Consider the following 17,264-nt stretch of genomic DNA (forward strand, 5'->3'; position numbering starts at 1 on the left):
AACAGTTATAGTAGTGAGTTGGATCTCCAGAGGAACAGTTATAGTGGTGAGTTGTATCTCCAGAGGAACAGTTATAGTGGTGAGTTGTATCTCCAGACAGAGGAACAGTTATAGTGGTGAGTTGTATCTCCAGACAGAGGAACAGTTATAGTGGTGAGTTGTATCTTCAGACAGAGGAACAGTTATAGTGGTCAGTTGTATCTCCAGAGGAACAGTTATAGTGGTGAGTTGTATCTCCAGACAGAGGAACAGTTATAGTGGTGAGTTGTATCTTCAGACAGAGGAACAGTTATAGTGGTGAGTTGTATCTCCAGAGGAACAGTTATAGTGGTGAGTTGTATCTCCAGAGGAACAGTTATAGTGGTGAGTTGTATCTCCAGACAGAGGAACAGTTATAGTGGTGAGTTGTATCTCCAGACAGAGGAACAGTTATAGTGGTGAGTTGTATCTTCAGACAGAGGAACAGTTATAGTGGTGAGTTGTATCTCCAGAGGAACAGTTATAGTGGTGAGTTGTATCTCCAGAGGAACAGTTATGGTGGTGAGTTGTATCTCCAGAGGAACAGTTATAGTGGTGAGTTGTATCTCCAGACAGAGGAACAGTTATAGTGGTGAGTTGTATCTCCAGAGGAACAGTTATAGTGGTGAGTTGTATCTCCAGAGGAACAGTTATAGTGGTGAGTTGTATCTCCAGACAGAGGCGCAGTTATAGTGGTGAGTTGTATCTCCAGAGGAACAGTTATAGTGGTGAGTTGTATCTCCAGAGGAACAGTTATAGCGGTGAGTTGTATCTCCAGACAGAGGAACAGTTAGAGTGGTGAGTTGTTTCTCCAGACAGAGGAACAGTTATAGTGGTGAGTTGTATCTCCAGACAGAGGAACAGTTATAGTGGTGAGTTGTATCTCCAGACAGAGGAACAGTTGTAGTGGTGAGTTGCATCTCCAGACAGAGGAACAGTTATAGTGGTGAGTTGTATCTCCAGACAGAGGAACAGTTATAGTGGTGAGTTGTATCTCCAGACAGAGGAACAGTTGTAGTGGTGAGTTGCATCTCCAGACAGAGGAACAGTTATAGTGGTGAGTTGTATCTCCAGACAGAGGAACAGTTATAGTAGTGAGTTGTATCTCCAGACAGAGGAACAGTTATAGTGGTGAGTTGTATCTCCAGACAGAGGAACAGTTATAGTGATGAGTTGTATCTCCAGACAGAGGAACAGTTATAGTGGTGAGTTGTATCTCCAGACAGAGGAACAGTTATAGTGGTGAGTTGTATCTCCAGACAGAGGAACAGTTATAGTGGTGAGTTGTATCTCCAGAGGAACAGTTATAGTGGTGAGTTGTATCTTCAGACAGAGGAACAGTTATAGTGGTGAGTTGTATCTCCAGACAGAGGAACAGTTACAGTGGTGAGTTGTATCCCATGCTCAGTCACTCAATACAGTATGTAGTCCTTGTATCTGATGAAGTCTGGACAGAGAATGTATCACACGCCATACACTATTTATTTTTTGTCCCGACAGAATCAGATACATGGTCTACATATACAGAGACAGAGGGTCACCAGGCCCAGGCCGGCAAGGGTCCTCACGTACCACCGGCCCTGTCCCAGGCCCCCTAGGGCCCTCTCGTACCACCGGCCCTGGCCCAGGCCCCCTAGGGCCCTCCCGTACCACCGGTCCTGTCCCAGGCCCCCTAGGGCCCTCACATACCGCCAGCCCTGTCTTTGACCCCCTAGGGCCCTCACATACCGCCGGCCCCGGTCCATATTCCCTAGGTTCCTCCTATACCGCCGGCTGATCCGGGACCACACACATTTAGAAAGCGTCTAAATCCCCTATTCCCTATATAGTGCACTAACTTTGACCAGGGCCCATAAAGTGCCACGATACAGCATCTTCTAAATGTGTGTTGAGAAACACTCCCTCCTGGTGGAGAACTGAGGAAGTGCATCTAAACTAGCCACTTATAACAGTATCATTACCATCTGTCTGATATCTAATGGTTCAGAGCAAAGTGTTGTTGAAGTGGTTGAAGACAGGTGCAGGTCTATAGAGCTGTAGTCAGTATTATATGAGAGGATCAGAGAGGGTTTTTGTAGAGGAGAGAGGGTATAGTGAAACACTGTGCTTCACTAGCAGCACAGAAATACACTGCACTGTCTTTAGCTTCTGTCACTTTGGGAAAATGTAGATACGCCATTTTATTAGCTGCAGCATCTCCACTGACATCAAAACGCCCTTTAAAGGAATCTTCCACCGTTGGACTGGTGTTCCACACATACCCAATGAGTTTCAGAGCAGTGTTTTGGGCTGACTGTTGGTACCACAGTATCATGTTGTAACTTGAAACAGTGTGGCTGCAGGAGAGATTAACTTTGTCTTCAGGTCCTTTTAGTATTGCAGTAGGAGTCTGGTGAACTTTGTCTGTTTGTGACAGCCCTGTGGATGAAAACAGACCATCTGAAAGATACAGTATTACTCAGCATATTGACAGCAATATATTTCAGTAGTAAATCTATCTTTCATGAGGGATTTAGTACCTGTAACCCATAGTGGTAGAGTTGCTACATGTATGAGAAGCTTGATCATGTTGATGGTTCTGGAGAGAAGAGTCACATGGACAAGGAGAAAGGGTTTTCAGATAGTCAGAGATGTCATGTCATCTAGTGGGAGTGTCACATGTATGTCAGCATCCCAAATGGCACCCTATTCCCTTTCTAGTGCACTACTTTAGACCAGAGCCCATAGGGGGGAGAGGAGAATAAGTCAATAGAGAAGGGGAGCTGAACTGAGCTGCCGGAGGGGAAGGAAATGACATCACTTTGACGTCAGAACTTGTGTTGATATTCAAGCAGATCCCTTGTTCACCTACAGGTCTCCTGTTCAACTTAAAGGTGTATTGTGGAACATACCGGTATCTACATCATTAAAGGATTTGTATTTTTATATAGATAGAAATGGAGTAATGGAATTTGACATTGTAACATTGCATAATGTATGTTAATGAGTGGTGACAGTAAACTGTAGATACTGGTATACTGTACCAGGACAGATATCACCTTATGCCATCATCCATCTGTGTTTATTCATTGGCCCTGAGTCAAAGTCAAACCTCAGATGCAGGTGTTCTGAGCCGTGGTCTAATATTACCATCAGACAGGGTTTTAGTAGAGAACAGGAGGAAGGCTACATCACTGTGTTGGCTGGCTGCACAGTAATAAACTGCACTGTGTTCAGGTCCTCTCAGACTCACTAGATGAAGATAAGCCTCTTTCCCACCGTCTCCACTCACATTGAAGTGCTTTTCAAATGATTTCTCCATGGTTATTGACTTGTAATTTGCATAACCAATGAGTTTCATAGCAGTGTCTCCTGCTGACTGTTTGTACCATAGTATCACGTAGTAGTTAGGGATCGTATGGCTGCAGGTGAGTTGAACGTCTCCTCCAGGACCTTCTGTTAGTGCCACAGGCCTCTGATGAACCATGCTACTAAACAACTGCCCTGTGGACACAGCGAGGGAGGGAGAGAGAGGGGAGAGAAGGTGACAGAGAAAGAGAGAAGAGACGGAGAGAGGAGAGAAGGTGACAGAGAAAGAGAGGAGAGACGGAGAGAGGAGAGAAGATGAGAAAGATGGAGCAAGAGAAAGGATATTTTATTCAGTTTGATGACATTCGTAGTATCGTTATGCTTCTCATCGTAAGTGATTTAATACCTGTCACCCAGAGTGGTAGAGCTGCCAGGTGAATCAGAACTCTGAACATCATGATGAAGAAAAAGATAACGACGAAGATGATGAATATGCTGAGGAAGACGATGATGATGAGGATGTGATATGAGTGTCTCCTGGGTGAAGCGCTGAGGTGAAAGGAGATTGGCTGTTGTAGTAGCATGTTTCCTTCAGGGTGGTGGATAGTGACAGTGTTAGAGGGAGTGTCAGGAAGCCTGTACTGTAAAGCTTGCTCATAGGACCTCACTGTGAACATGACTGATTACATGATCATGACAATGAACCCATCAGACATTAGAAGAACTAGAGTTAGAGGTCCCCCTACAGTATGTGGTGAAACCATCAGACATTAGAAGAACTAGAGTTAGAGGTCCCCCTACACTATGTGAGGAGACCATCAGACATTAGAAGAACTAGAGTTAGAGGTTCCCTACAGTATGTGATGAGACTATCTCTATATATGTTATATTACATCCTATTGAAATACTGGGGTTTGTGTGCAGCTGTACTTGTTGTCTGTATCACTGTGTTGACTCACAGCACAGAAGTACATGCCGTTGTCTCCTGTCTCCAACTTCTTCACTGTGAAAGATCCACTCTTAGCTGTAGTTTTAACTTTTGGATATTTGTCTTCACTGAAGGCTCCATAGTCTGGTATGTTATAAGTACTTGTGTAAACTACCAGCTTCATTCCCTCTCCTGGAAGCTGTCTGTACCAGTACATCTGGTAGTAGCTAGAATCCTTAGAGTGACTGCAGTTAATCGGAGCATCACTGTCTTTCGGTCCCCAGAGTATGGTGGGTGTCTGAGTGACTTCACTCCCCTCAACAAGACCTGTAAGGACACATTGAGAATGAAATCAATAGAGTTAGGTACAGTTAGACCTGAATACATCAAGACTCAGGAACATATGCTTGGAAACATCAATATATATAACTAGAGTAGTTATTGTAAATAATAATTTTGTTCTTAACTTTCCTGGTTAAATAAATGAAACATTATGAAACTGTACCTGCAGCACAGAGCAGTGAGACAGTAACAGTGAAGAGAAATGTGAACATGTTTGATCACGTTATATGTGAGAGTGCTGGAAAGAGTCTGGTATCAATGTATATAAAACAAGAGGAGTGTCACATAGATGAATAGATGACAATCAGTAGACCACGGCAGGTTCCACCATATTCAACATGTCAGTGAAGTGGGAGGGACTGATGATCTGAATACATCATGCTAATTAGTGGTTCAGACTGTAGAGACATTCACATTATTAAAGTTAGAGGTCCCCCTACAGTCCATGATGAGACCATCAGCTCTTTACATATTATATTCTATCCTATAGAGCTCGCCAGCTTGTAGTACTAAGAGATGGAAATGAGTCAGCATTTTCTACCTCTGGTTTGTTGACCATTGCTATGGGAGAAATGAAGGGGGGAAATAATGGGGTTTTGGGATATAAGGTCTGAAGTTAACAAAGGCTTTGTAGATCTTACATTTTGTTCTGTGCAATAACTTAAAACCTCTCTGGGCTAGGGTCTAGTTTCCTGAATTTCAATAAATCAGTCTTTTGGCGTGTGAGCAGATGGCGCGCACGTATGAATTTGCCTTTCCTATTGAACATACTTCTTTCCGTATTTTAGTTTATTAACATTTTAGATAGATAAATAAAAACATTGTTTGACTTGTTTGGACGAATTTTAGTGGTTGCTTTTTGGACTCCTTTGTCTGTCTGTTGAGCATTACTGAAATCAATGGTGCCAACTAAACTTACTTTTTGGGATATAAAGATGGATTTTATCGAACAAAACGAACCACTCAGGTTGTAGCTGGGTCCCTTGGGATTGCAAAAGAGGAAGATCTTCAAAAGTAAGTGATTTATTTTATCACTATTTGTAATTTTGTGAAGCCTGTGCTGGTTGAAAAATATGTTAATGTGGGGCGCCGTCCTCAGACAATCGCATGGTATGCTTTCGCCATAAAGCCTTTTTGGAATCTGACAATACAGTTAGATTAACAATAAGTTAAGCTTTTAAATGATATAAGACACTTGTATGTTCATGAATGTTTAATATCATAAATATTTACTTGAATTGCGCGCCCTCCAATTTCAATATAGTCTAGAAATATGTCTAGTGTGTTCCACCTGCTGATACCACAGTATGGTGTTGTAGCTGGGGAGAGTGTGTGAACAGGACCGCAGTTTCTCCAGAACTCTGAAATACTGAAGATGGAGACTGAGGAACGCTGGAACAGAGCCGTTCACCTGTTACAGAAGAGGAGAGAGAGACCTGTTTGTTATAACTACTGTAGTCATTCAGGATACAGTGGGGCCAAAAATATTTAGTCAGCCACCAATTGTGCAAGTTCTCCCACTTAAAAAGATGAGAGAGGCCTGTCATTTTCATCATAGGTACACTTCAACTATGACAGACAAATTGAGAAAAAAATCTAGAAAATCACGTTGTAGGATTTTTTAATTAATTTATTTACAAATTATGGTGGAAAATAAGTACTTGGTCAATAACAAAAGTTTATCTCAATACTTTGTTATATACCCTTTGCTGGCAATGACAGAGGTCAAACGTTTTCTGTAAGTCTTCGCAAGGTTTTCACACACTGTTGCTGGTATTTTGGCCCATTCCACCATGCAGATCTCCTCTAGAGCAGTGATGTTTTGGGGTTGAGATCTGGAAACTGGCTAGGCCACTCCAGGACCTTGAAATGCTTTTTACAAAGCCACTCCTTCGTTGCCCAGGCGGTGTGTTTGGGATCATTGTCATGCTGAAAGACCCAGCCACGTTTCATCTTCAATGCCCTTGCTGATGGAAGGAGGTTTTCACTCAAAATCTCACGATACATGGCCCCATTCATTCTTTCCTTTACATGGATCAGTCATCCTGGTCCCTTTGCAGAGAAACAGCCCCAAAGCATGATGTTTCCACCCCCATGCTTCACAGTAGGTATGGTGTTCTTTGGATGCAACTCAGCATTCTTTGTCCTCCAAACACGACGAGTTGAGTTTTTAACAAAAAGTTATATTTTGGTTTCATCTGACCATATGACATTCTCACAATCTTCTTCTGGATCATCCAAATGCTCTCTAGCAAACTTCAGACGGGCCTGGGCATGTACTGGCTTAAGCAGGGGGACACGTCTGGCACTGCAGGATTTGAGTCCCTGGCGGCGTAGTGTGTTACTGACGGTAGGCTTTGTTACTTTGGTCCCAGCTCTCTGCAGGTCATTCACTAGGTCCCCTCGTGTAGTTCTGGGATTTTTGCTCACCATTCTTGTGATAATTTTGACCCCCCGGGGTGAGATCTTGCGTGGAGCCCCAGATCGAGGGAGATTATCAGTGGTCTTGTATGTCTTCCATTTCCTAATATTTGCTCCCACATTTGATTTCTTCAAACCAAGCTGCTTACCTATTGCAGATTCAGTCTTCCCAGCCTGGTGCAGGTCTACAATTTTGTTTTTGCTGTCCTTTGACAGCTCTTTGGTCTTGGCCAAAGTGGAGTTTGGAGTGTGACTGTTTGAGGTTGTGGACAGGTGTCTTTTATACTGATAACAAGTTCAAACAGGTGCCATGAATACAGGTAACGAGTGGAGGACAGAGGACCCTCTTAAAGAAGAATTTACAGGTCTGTGAGAGCCAGAAATCTTGCTTGTTTGTTATTGACCAAATACTTATTTTCCACCAGAATTTGCAAATAAATTCATTAAAAGCAGTTCACCTGTTACAGAAGAGGAGAGAGAGACCTGTTTGTTATAACTACTGTAGTCATTCAGGAAATGTATGGAATTATAGATTATTTTGGACATTATCTAATCTGTGACCAATAATAATCAAGAGATTCAGGTTAATAGATAGAAAATATCCAACAAAGATTGTTAGTTCAACACTGAGTCCAGATGAACCTTCAAAAGGACATGGATCTTCAACTCTCAGACTCCTTACTACACACCATAGTTTACTGTGGTACTGTGTCTGGTGAGTCCACATGGATTAGTTGAGCTGTAACTCCACCTACAGGAAAGACATGATATCATACCATACTGTATCATGGTCTCCTGTATATCAGATGGAACCTCCCCTTTCTGTTAGACCAGCTGGTGAGTGTTTTGGCATTGAATCAGAGTCAGATACAGTGTGATTAGTCTACAGTACACCAGGGAGGAGGTTTTTGTAGAGCAGAGAGGGATATCTGATGCACTGTGTAAACTAGCAGCACAGTAATACACAGCACTGCTATTTGGAGTTAGTTGTTTGATGGTTAAGGTGCTGGTACCACCTGCATTAGCATCTCCTTCTATATCAAATCCAGCCTCAGGAAATGCAGTTTTCGCTGTCATGTATCCTAATAGCACTAATTCTCTGTCATGGACTGCTTGTACCAGAGGATACGATTATAGTTTGATATACTATGTGAACACTCCATCTTAGCCAACTCTCCCTGGTTCTTGTACAGGGCTGCAGGTGTTTGGTGAACCTGGTTACTGAGAGAAGAAACTGGAGAGAGAGACAGAGAGAGAGAGAGAGAGAGAGAGAGAGAGAGAGAGAGAGAGAGAGAGAGAGGTGAAACAACAGATAGAGAAACATATTCACTTGAAACATGAAAACCAATCAAATGAGGATATTATTAGTTGATGAAATCAATGATCTGAATACCTGCAGCCCAGGCTGTGTAACCCATGGTGATGGAGATAATAATTCTGATCATGTTGACTCACTGTTAAGGAAACAGAAAGAATGAGACAGACAAACCACTCCACATGAATTAGAGGAGGCTTCTCATCAACTCATCTCAGTGATCTTATAGAGAGAGGGATGCTGCCTCCTCATGAGAACATCTAAAACATCAGAGACCTGAGATGAACCCTGCAGGAGGAGTCTATGTGGTTTTGGGTGGATTATATCTTTAAGTTATTATTCATTTTCCCTTTAAGTTAAGTTGTTTTTCTAGTCAATTATACCTTGCCAATTTTAGGTCTATATTTTTACAATTATTGTATATGTCCAGACAGAGGAACAGTTATAGTGGTGAGTTGTATCTCCAGAGGAACAGTTATAGTGGTGAGTTGTATCTCCAGAGTAACAGTTATAGTGGTGAGTTGTATCTTCTGAGGAACAGTTATAGTGGTGAGTTGTATCTCCAGACAGAGGGACAGTTATAGTGGTGAGTTGTATCTCCAGAGGAACAGTTATAGTTGTGAGTTGTATCTCCAGACAGAGGAACAGTTATAGTGGTGAGTTGTATCTCCAGACAGAGGAACAGTTATAGTGGTGAGTTGTATCTCCAGACAGAGGAACAGTTATAGTGGTGAGTTGTATCTCAAGTGGAACAGTTATAGTGGTGAGTTGTATCTCCAGACAGAGGAACAGTTATAGTGGTGAGTTGTATCTCCAGAGGAACAGTTATAGTGGTGAGTTGTATCTCCAGACAGAGGAACAGTCATATTGGTGAGTTGTATCTCCAGAGGAACAGTTATAGTGGTGAGTTGTATCTCCAGAGGAACAGTTATAGTGGTGAGTTGTATCTCCAGACAGAGGGACAGTTATAGTGGTGAGTTGTATCTCCAGAGGAACAGTTATAGTGGTGAGTTGTATCTCCAGACAGAGGAACAGTTATAGTGGTGAGTTGTATCTCCAGAGGAACAGTTATAGTGGTGAGTTGTATCTCCAGACAGAGGGACAGTTATACTGGTGAGTTGTATCTCCAGACAGAGGAACAGTTATAGTGGTGAGTTGTATCTCCAGAGGAACAGTTATAGTGGTGAGTTGTATCTTCTGAGGAACAGTTATAGTGGTGAGTTGTATCTCCAGACAGAGGGACAGTTATAGTGGTGAGTTGTATCTCCAGAGGAACAGTTATAGTGGTGAGTTGTATCTCCAGACAGAGGAACAGTTATAGTGGTGAGTTGTATCTCCAGACAGAGGAACAGTTATAGTGGTGAGTTGTATCTCCAGACAGAGGAACAGTTATAGTGGTGAGTTGTATCTCAAGTGGAACAGTTATAGTGGTGAGTTGTATCTCCAGACAGAGGAACAGTTATAGTGGTGAGTTGTATCTCCAGAGGAACAGTTATAGTGGTGAGTTGTATCTCCAGACAGAGGAACAGTCATATTGGTGAGTTGTATCTCCAGAGGAACAGTTATAGTGGTGAGTTGTATCTCCAGAGGAACAGTTATAGTGGTGAGTTGTATCTCCAGACAGAGGGACAGTTATAGTGGTGAGTTGTATCACCAGAGGAACAGTTATAGTGGTGAGTTGTATCTCCAGACAGAGGAACAGTTATAGTGGTGAGTTGTATCTCCAGAGGAACAGTTATAGTGGTGAGTTGTATCTCCAGACAGAGGGACAGTTATACTGGTGAGTTGTATCTCCAGACAGAGGAACAGTTATAGTGGTGAGTTGTATCTCCAGACAGAGGGACAGTTATAGTGGTGAGTTGTATCTCCAGAGGAACAGTTATAGTGGTCAGTTGTATCTCCAGACAGAGGAACAGTTATAGTGGTGAGTTGTATCTCCAGAGGAACAGTTATAGTGATGAGTTGTATCTCCAGACAGAGGGACAGTTATACTGGTGAGTTGTATCTCCAGACAGAGGAACAGTTCTAGTGGTGAGTTGTATCTCCAGAGGAACAGTTATAGTGGTGAGTTGTATCTCCAGACAGAGGAACAGTTATAGTGGTGAGTTGTATCTCCAGACAGAGGAACAGTTCTAGTGGTGAGTTGTATCTCCAGACAGAGGAACAGTTATAGTGGTGAGTTGTATCCCATGCTCAGTCACTCAATACAGTATGTAGCCCTTGTATCTGATGAAGTCTGGACAGAGAATGTATCACACGCCTTACACTATTTACTTTTTGTCCAGACAGAATCAGATACATGGTCTACATATACAGAGACAGAGGGTCACCAGGCCCAGGCCGCCAAGGGCCCTCCCGTACCACCGGCCCTGTCCCAGGCCCCCTAGGGCCCTCCCGTACCACCGGCCCTGTCCCAGGCCCCCTAGGGCCCTCCCGTACCACCGGCCCTGTCCCAGGCCCCCTAGGGCCCTCCCGTACCATTCCCTGTCCCAGGCCCCCTAGGGCCCTCCCGTACCACCGGCCCTGTCCCAGGCCCCCTAGGGCCCTCCCGTACCATTCCCTGTCCCCGTCCCCCTAGGGCCCTCCCGTACCACCGGCCCTGTCCCAGGCCCCCTAGGGCCCTCCCGTACCACTGGCCCTGTCCCAGGCCCCCTAGGAACCTCCCGTACCACCGGTCCTGTCCCAGGCCCCCTAGGGCCCTCCCGTACCACCGGCCCTGTCCCAGGCCCCCTAGGGCCCTCCCGTACCATCGGCCCTGTCCCAGGCCCCCTAGGGCCCTCCCGTACCATCGGCCCTGTCCCAGGCCCCCTAGGGCCCTCCCGTACCATTCCCTGTCCCAGGCCCCCTAGAGCCCCCTTTGACCGGGGCCCATATAGTGCCACGATACAGCATCTTCTAAATGTGTGTTGAGAAACACTCCCTCCTGGTGGAGAACTGAGGAAGTGCATCTAAACCATCTAAACTAGTCACTTATAACAGTATCATTAACATCTGTCCGATATCAAATGGTTCATAGCAAAGTGTTGTTGAAGTGGTTGAAGACAGGTGCAGGTGTATAGAGCTGTAGTCAGTATTATGTGAGAGGATCAGAGAGGGTTTTTGTAGAGGAGAGAGGGTATAGTGAAACACTGTGCTTCACTAGCAGCACAGAAATACACTGCACTGTCTTTAGCTTCTGTCACTTTGGGAAAATGTAGATACGCCATTTTATTAGCTGCAGCATCTCCACTGACATCAAAACGCCCTTTAAAGGAATCTTCCACCGTTGGACTGGTGTTCCACACATACCCAATGAGTTTCAGAGCAGTGTTTTGGGCTGACTGTTGGTACCACAGTATCATGTTGTAATTTGAATCAGTGTGGCTGCAGGTGAGATTAACTTTATCTTCAGGTCCTTGTAGTATTGCAGTAGGAGTCTGGTGAACTTTGTCTGTTTGTGACAGCCCTGTGGATGAAAACAGACCATCTGAAATATACAGTATTACTCAGCATATTGACAGCAATATATTTCAGTAGTAAATCTATCTTTCACGAGGGATTTAGTACCTGTCACCCATAGTGGTAGAGTTGCTACATGTATGAGAAGCTTGATCATGTTGATGGTTCTGGAGAGAAGAGTCACATGGACAAGGAGAAAGGGTTTTCAGATAGTCAGAGATGTCATGTCATCTAGTGGGAGTGTCAAATGTATGTCAGTATCCCAAATGGCACCCTATTCCCTTTCTAGTGCACTACTTTAGACCAGAGCCCATAGGGGGGAGAGGAGAATAAGTCAATAGAAAAGGGGAGCTGAACTGAGCTGCCGGAGGGGAAGGAAATTACATCACTTTGACGTCAGAACTTGTGCTGATATTCAAGTGTAACAGTATAACTTTAGACCGTCCCCTCACCCAAACCCGGGCGCGAACCAGGGACCCTCTGCACACATCAACAACAGTCACCCTCGAAGCATCGTTACCCATCGCTCCACAAAAGCCGCGGCCCTTGCAGAGCAAGGGGAACTACTACTTCAAGGTCTCAGAGCAAGTGACGTCACCGATTTAAATGCTATTTAGCGCGCACCGCTAACTACCTAACATTTCACATCCGTTACACAAACAGATCCCTTGTTCACCTACAGGTTCAACTTGAAGGTGTATTGTGAAACATACCGGTATCTACATCATTAAAGGATTTCTCTTTTTATATAGATAGAAACGGAGTAATGGAATTTGACATTGTAACATTGCATAATCTATATTAATGAGTGATGACACTAAACTGTAAATACTGGTATACTGTACCAGGACAGATATCACCTTATGCCATCATCCATCTGTGTTTATTCATTGGCACTGAGTCAAAGTCAAACCTCAGATGCAGGTGTTCTGAGCCGTGGTCTAATATTACCATCAGACAGGGTTTTAGTAGAGAACAGGAGGAAGTCTACATCACTGTGTTGGCTGGCTGCACAGTAATAAACTGCACTGTGTTCAGGTCCTCTCAGACTCACTAGATGAAGATAAGCCTCTTTCCCACCGTCTCCACTCACATTGAAGTGCTTTTCAAATGATTTCTCCATGGTTATTGACTTGGTATATGCATAACCAATGAGTTTCATAGCAGTGTCTCCTGCTGACTGTTTGTACCATAGTATCATGTAGTAGCTAGGGATCGTATGGCTGCAGGTGAGTTGAACGTTTCCTCCAGGTCCTTCTGTTAGTGCCACAGGCCTCTGATGAACCATGCTACTAAACAACTGCCCTGTGGACAAAGAGAGAAAGGAGAGGAGAGAGAGAGGAGAGGGAGAGAAAGGGAGAGAGAGACAGGAGAGAGGTAGAGAAAGGATATTTTATTCAGTTTGATGACATTCGTAGTAGCGTTAGGCTTCTCATCGTAAGTGATTTAATACCTGTCACCCAGAGTGGTAGAGCTGCCAGGTGAATCAGAACTCTGAACATCTTGATGAAGAAAAAGATAATGATGAAGATGATGAATATGCTGAGGAAGACGATGATTATGTGATATGAGTGTCTCCTGGGTGAAGCTCTGAGGTGAAAGGAGATTGGCTGTTGTAGTAGCATGTTTCCTTCAGGGTGGTGGATAGTGACAGTGTTAGAGGGAGTGTCAGGAAGCCTGTACTGTAAAGCTTGCTCATAGGACCTCACTGTGAACATGACTGATTACATGATCATGACAATGAACCCATCAGACATTAGAAGAACTAGAGTTAGAGATCCCCCTACAGTATGTGAGGAGACCATCAGACATTAGAACAACTAGAGTTAGAGGTCCCCCTACAGTATGTGATGAGACCATCAGACATTAGAACAACTAGAGTTAGAGGTCCCCCTACAGTATGTGATGAGACCATCAGACATTAGAACAACTAGAGTTAGAGGTCCCCCTACAGTATGTGATGAGACCCTCAGACATTAGAAGAACTAGAGTTAGAGGTCCCCCTACAGTATGTGATGAGACCTTCAGACATTAGAAGACCTAGAGTTAGAGGTCCCCCTACAGTATGTGATGAGACCATCAGACATTAGAAGAACTAGAGTTAGAGGTCCCCCTACAGTATGTGATGAGACCATCAGACATTAGAACAACTAGAGTTAGAGGTCCCCCTACAGTATGTGATGAGACCCTCAGACATTAGAAGAACTAGAGTTAGAGGTCCCCCTACAGTATGTGATGAGACCATCAGACATTAGAAGAACTAGAGATAGAGGTCCCCCTACAGTATGTGATGAGACCATCAGACATTAGAAGAACTAGAGTTAGAGGTCCCCCTACAGTATGTGATGAGACCATCAGACATTAGAAGACCTAGAGTTAGAGGTCCCCCTACAGTATGTGATGAGACCATCAGACATTAGAACAACTAGAGATAGAGGTCCCCTTACAGTATGTGATGAGACCATCAGACATTAGAAGAACTAGAGTTAGAGGTCCCCCTACAGTATGTGATTAGACCATCAGACATTAGAACAACTAGAGTTAGAGGTCCCCCTACAGTATGTGATGAGACCATCAGACATTAGAAGAACTAGAGTTAGAGGTCCCCCTATGGTATGTGATGAGACCATCAGACATTAGAAGAACTAGAGTTAGAGGTCCCCCTACAGTATGTGATGAGACCATCAGACATTAGAAGAACTAGAGTTAGAGGTCCCCTTACAGTATGTGATGAAACCATCAGACATTAGAACAACTAGAGTTAGAGGTCCCCCTACAGTATGTGATGAGACCATCTCTTTACATATTATATTACATCCTGTTGAAATACTGGGGTTTTTGTGCAGCTGTACTTGTTGTCTGTATCACTGTGTTGACTCACAGCACAGAAGTACATTCCACTGTCTCCTGTCTCCAACTTCTTCACTGTGAAAGATCCACTCTCAGCTACAGCCTTAACAGTTGGGTATTTGTCTTTACTGAATTCCCCTGAATAGTCAGGTTGAGAACTGGGAGTAATGAAGACTACCTGCTTCATTCCCTCTCCTGGAAGCTGTCTGTACCAGTACATCTGGAAGTAGCTAGAATCCTTAGTGTGACTGCAGTTCATCAGAGCATCACTGTCTTTCGGTCCCCAGAGTATGGTGGGTGTCTGAGTGACTTCACTCCACTCAACAAGACCTGTAAGGACACAGTGAGAATGAAATCAATAGAGTTAGGTACAGTTAGACCTGAATACATCAAGACTCAGGAACATATGCTTGGAAACATCAATATCTATAACTAGAGAAGTCCTTCATTGTAAATAAGAATTTTGTTCTTAACTTTCCTGGTTAAATAAATGAAACATTATGAAACTGTACCTGCAGCACAGAGCAGTGAGACAGTAACAGAGAAGAGAAATGTGAACATGTTTGATCACGTTATATGTGAGAGTGCTGGAAAGAGTCTGGTATCAATGTATATAAAACAAGAGGAGTGTCACATAGATGAATAGATGACAATCAGTAGACCACGGCAGGTTCCACCATATTCAACATGTCAGTGAAGTGGGAGGGACTGATGATCTGAATACATCATGCTAATTAGTGGTTCAGACTGTAGAGACATTCACATTATTAAAGTTAGAGGTCCCCCTACAGTCCATGATGAGACCACCAGCTCTTTACAGATTATATTCTATCCTATAGAGCTCGCCAGCTTGTAGTACTAAGAGATGGAAATGAGTCAGCATTTTCTACCTCTGGTTCGTTGACCCTTGCTATGGGAGAAATGAAGGGGGAAATAATGGGGTTTTGGGATATAAGGTCTGAAGTTAACACAGGCTTTGGAGATCTTACACGTTTTGTTCTGTGCAATAACTTAAAACCTCTCTGGGCTTGGGTCTAGTTTCCTGAATTTCAATAAATCAGTCTTTTGGCGTGTGAGCAGCACGTATGAATATGCCTTTCCTATTGAACATACTTCTTTCCGTGTTTTAGTTTATTAACATTTTAGATAGATAAATAAAAACATTGTTTGACTTGTTTGGACAAATTTTCGTGGTTGCTTTTTGGACTCCTTTGTCTGTCTGTTGACCATTACTGAAATCAATGGTGCCAACTAAACTTACTTTTTGGGATATAAAGATGGATTTTATCGAACAAAACAAACCACTCAGGTTGTAGCTAGGACCCTTGGGATTGCAAAAGAGGAAGATCTTCAAAGGTAAGTGATTTATTTTATCACTATTTGTGATTTTGTGAAGCCTGTGCTGGTTGAAAAATATGTTAATGTGGGGCGCCGTCCTCAGACAATCGCATGGTATGCTTTCGCCGTAAAGCCAATACAGTTAGATTAACAAGAAGTTAAGCTTTTAAATGATATAAGACACTTGTATGTTCATGAATGTTTAATATTATAAATATTTACTTGAATTGCACGCTAGCGGGACACCTAGCCCTAATTAACAATCAGTGCTATGGCATACATAACCATATCATCTGCATACAGAAAAATATCAAGGGATTTAATACAAAGACCAATATTATTCATATGAATAGTAAAGAGAACTGGTCCCAATACTGACCCCTGTGGTACACCTAATATCCAGGAAACTAGACTCAATACCATCAGAATGCACACATTGTGTCCTGTCTGTCAGATAGTTCTTAAACCATTTGCAAGACTCATTGTCCAGGCCCATTTCAGACAGTTTTTGAATGAGTAGGGAATGTTCAATGGTGTTGAATGTCTTGGAAAAGTCTAGAAATATGGCAATACGTTGAGATTTATGATCTATGCAATTTAAAACATAATCTAAAACAAGTATAACAGCTGAAACAGCATTGCCAAATATATTACAGAAAGGAGACAGGAATCTCATTGGTGTACAAAACACCCCACCCAGCATATTATCGACCAGTTTATAAAATGTTGTCATGCTGCGTCACGCAGTTGCTAAACTAACCATCACACAATCCCTTCTCAAAGTCGGGAAATGAGTCGAGAAAATGTCCTATTTTCCTCAAAGTACGTATTGTCACGATCCCTAAGCTATACAATATTAGAGATATCAAGTTTATTATCTGCAAAATTGTACTTCTTGTTGACGAAATTCATGCTTATGTATACCCCATCATGGTAGATATCCCAGCTAGCACAGTGGATCTGGGTCGATTCCGCCTGAGAGTTAAACTCGGCCGACGTCATGTAGCCCGAGTCTGGGCCGCCTTCGGCAGTATTACTTACGGCTAGGATGTGGGGATTGAGCTCGGGACAATACCGGTGTGAGTTATCTGGCCCAAATGTATTACTTGGTTCTTGGGCCGATTGTGGCTTCACTCTGGCAGATGATTAAACGGGCTGCTTTACATCATTAATATTTCATTATTTATTTTTCCATATTTTCAAATTGTTTCTGTGCAGAAAAACTACAATTAACATTTAAATTCAATTCTTTAAGAGTCCTGTGTAGTATTTTAGTATTTTGATACTTTGTGCAAGACAATTGATAAACATTAAGAACTTTGTGGA

The 17,264-nt window shown here is 43.1% G+C and overlaps 1 long non-coding RNA gene across 1 annotated transcript in view; it reads left to right on the forward strand.

Annotated features, from left to right (window-relative positions):
* LOC149972163 (uncharacterized) overlaps positions 1–17,264 on the forward strand; it is a 240,292-nt gene that overhangs the window by 115,235 nt on the left and 107,793 nt on the right. The gene's annotated exons all lie outside the window — the stretch shown is intronic.

The sequence above is a fragment of the Oncorhynchus mykiss genome, chromosome 25, assembly GCF_057628025.1.
Source record: "Oncorhynchus mykiss isolate SJ-2025 chromosome 25, ASM5762802v1, whole genome shotgun sequence".
In the NCBI taxonomy this organism is placed as follows: Eukaryota; Metazoa; Chordata; class Actinopteri; order Salmoniformes; family Salmonidae; genus Oncorhynchus; species Oncorhynchus mykiss.